Raw genomic sequence first — 3,441 nt, 5'->3', positions numbered from 1 at the left:
AATTGTATGTACATTTTTTTTCTCCTTTTACCTTCCATATTCAAGTAGCTTCTTTCATATAATAGTTCCGCATTTGCAGTCTCTTCTTTAAGACAGTTATATAAGTTCATAAACGTTGGTCGCGGTGTATTTAATATTTTATTAAGTTTACTATTCCAAACCCTCAACAATATTATTGGTTCTGTATCTTCTTTTATGACAGTTCCACATTCCCCTTGAAATAATTGGATTTTCCAAACCACTGTTCAATAAAATAATCATAAAATAATTTAAGTTTATCATTATCAGGTGTATTACTCATTATAATAATCCAACCTTCATCTATTTCACTAATTGGAATATGAGCTAAAGCAGAACACATTCTAACGTGTAATCGAATATCTGAATTATCTTTATAGGTACTTGCTAATCCAATATTTTGAATTTTTCTCCAAAGTGCTTGATTAAAATGAAAGTTGCAACCGTGTATTTTAGCACTAGGAAATATTTGTGTAATTGACTGAATAGTCGAGATTTCAAAGTCTAATGTAAAAGATTCAGGATTAAAATTTGGAATATGTGTTTTAACCATCGAAAATAAACGTTCGTAAACCATTTTTGTTTTATTCGGAAGTAATATATATATCACAGGAATTATATTTATTTCTTCGTTCGTAGACCCAATATCTATATGTATAGTGTAAATTTGGTAAAATTGTTTACTACAACTTTTAAATGTGCCATCTACAAAACAAGCTTTTCCTTCAGATGCAGTTTGTCTACATTTAATTGAACACAAACCTATAATCCTATTTTCTTCTCCGTCATCAAATAATACAAATTAGGAATCGCAAGGTATAATAATATCTTCTCTTAATTTAGGATTCAAAGCATTTCCGAGTGATTTACGCCGTATACGATTCAATGTTGTTTTTACCGATGAGTAAACTGGAATTTCAGTCACTAAATCTAATCCCTGTTCTAATAATGGTGTAAACTCTTCTCAAAAAATTTGAGCGGGGGAACATGTTGTATCAAATGTACGTTGTTTTGCAATATTATATATTTTTTTTACTTCAATTTTTGCTAAGTCATATTAACATTTATGATTGCTAACACTTAAAACATTAGTACCTGTCGTTTTTAATCTTCCTTTGCATTTTTCTTGTTTTTTTCTCATTCAAGCATACCTAAGTTATAATATTTGCGTTATTTGTTCGATACTTTCTATATTGATAGTCGTCGTGTATAGCTAGATGATGACCTTTAGTTGTCTCTATCACTTCAAACGAATTATTCATTTTTAATTTAAATTTTAAATCAAAACACTGTTAACAAATCGAACTGTAGGTACCAAGGTGTGTACAATACTAAATTACTAAACACTGCGTAAATATTGCCGACAATGTTAAAAATTTTAAAATAAAATAAAATAAACGTAAACGTTATCGCCTTATCGATAATGACATCGAATATCCACAATCAACCAAATGGCTGTATCACAGATTGGTTTATCCAGTATAAATAAATATCACGGCCAACACATTTTCATACTATGGCGTATAACGTGTAAGTAGGTGAATTTTGGTTGACAAAAATATTATTATCATTTTTTTATAATAATTATAAAAGGTTTTAAAAAAAATTAGGGTATGTTTTTTATGTAAGTACAGTGAATTTTGATTGACAAGTATATAATGATATCAATTAGAGTAAAAAAGTATTATAATATTATACCTATTAACATAAATTAAGTATATAGTATATAAAATATTATATATAGCACCCAAATCTTATAGTCAGGTAGATAGAAATAAATTGACCGCAAATGGCACGCAAAAGGTGCCGACCGCAAATGTCCCGACCGCATCGGTGCCGACACCGATTCATATGTACCCTCAAAAATATTATACTCTATAATTTTCTGAGTAGGTGATTTTACTTGATACCCACTGAACAATTACAAAACACCGTTTTATGCGAATGTATTTCATCTATGTTCGCAAGGGTCTGATAGAGAATACAAATTATATCCTTTTGACAAAGTTAATTTTATTTATACGAGATGTACTTGCTTTTATATTAGATAAAGCCAAAGTCTATTGATTATCCAGAAGGTGGTAAAGTTTCGTCTATTTCTTTTAACAGCATCGATGGACGTAAGTACCTACCTACGACTTACCTTTATACCGATAATAGTTTTAATAATTTAGACATTAAATTATATTAAAATAATGAATAGGTATATAATAATATTATGTGATAATATAAACTACTATATAATATTACGTAGGTACTAAGACTAACTATAGTAGCTACAAACTACCAATCTACTTGCGATATGTTTAATATGATAATTTGTTTATTGCACAAAATATAGTGCCCGATTCTCCAATGAATTTAAAAACGACTGAAATCGGTAGCACTACAATAGCTCTCCAGTGGGATGTTCCATGGATATTCAACGGCGTACTGAAAATTTTCATTATAAACGTGGAAGAAATTTCATCAAATAACATGGAAAGGTGTTGTGTTGGTATTACGCCAACAGAAATTCCGGTTAATGAAGAACTACCTACGTATAACCATACGGTAATGTATCTTACACCAAGACGATATATTTTACAGTAGTAAGATAAATTATGATTATTTTATTGAAGTTTGCACATTGATGGGAGTTTAAAATAATATTATTTTGTAATTGTCTTATCATAATATTTTTCCTTAAGGGGGGTCCCGGTACCATGCAGTTACTTAAATTTTCTGCAATTCTATAAAATTTGAAAATTTAATTCAATATTTTAGTTGCCACCTCAATTTTAATAATTTTCCACTAATCAACTACCCAATACCTATTTATGGGTGGGGGAGTTATAGTGTGTATTTTATTTAAAGAATAAAAAAAATTACTTCACGGGAATAATTCTCAGGCTTTGTAGAATCTCTGGATTTTGATGACTATTTTTTTTATCTGAAAGAAGAAGACTACCTACAGCCCGTATCGACATCTGATTTTGTATTTTATTTCAAATTATTATATTAAAAAATGTTTAAAAAGTTATTTTTATCTTGTATTTTTTTAGACATATTATAAAGTTTTTAGAATAAAAAATATTGAAAAACAGAGATCGATGCGGGCTGTAGAATATTTCCATCTAGCAATTAAAAAAATATTATGAAAATTTGTTGATTCTACAAGGTAGGTATCGTTATTTCCGCATAGTGTATTTTTGAGGACAAAATGGCATCGGCACCGGGCGCCTTAAACAAATGAATTCGTGTTCCACAATTTATTCATACAGACATACAGTGACAGAATTATTACAGTTTTTTTTACATTATATGAATTGTAATTCATATACTATGACAGGGGCCTCCAACTTTTTTTTACGGCGGGCAAAAATTGAGATACGCTTTGGCATCGCGGGCCAATATTTTTAGAGGAAAGATCGGTCAAGAAAT

General features: G+C 29.4%; 1 protein-coding gene across 1 annotated transcript in view; it reads left to right on the top strand.

Annotated features, from left to right (window-relative positions):
- Window positions 1-3,441, top strand: part of LOC100570133 — a 24,248-nt gene that overhangs the window by 17,615 nt on the left and 3,192 nt on the right. The gene's annotated exons all lie outside the window — the stretch shown is intronic.

Source organism: Acyrthosiphon pisum, chromosome A2 (assembly GCF_005508785.2).
Source record: "Acyrthosiphon pisum isolate AL4f chromosome A2, pea_aphid_22Mar2018_4r6ur, whole genome shotgun sequence".
Lineage (NCBI taxonomy): Eukaryota > Metazoa > Arthropoda > Insecta > Hemiptera > Aphididae > Acyrthosiphon > Acyrthosiphon pisum.
This window is presented reverse-complemented; position numbering and strand designations above follow the sequence as displayed.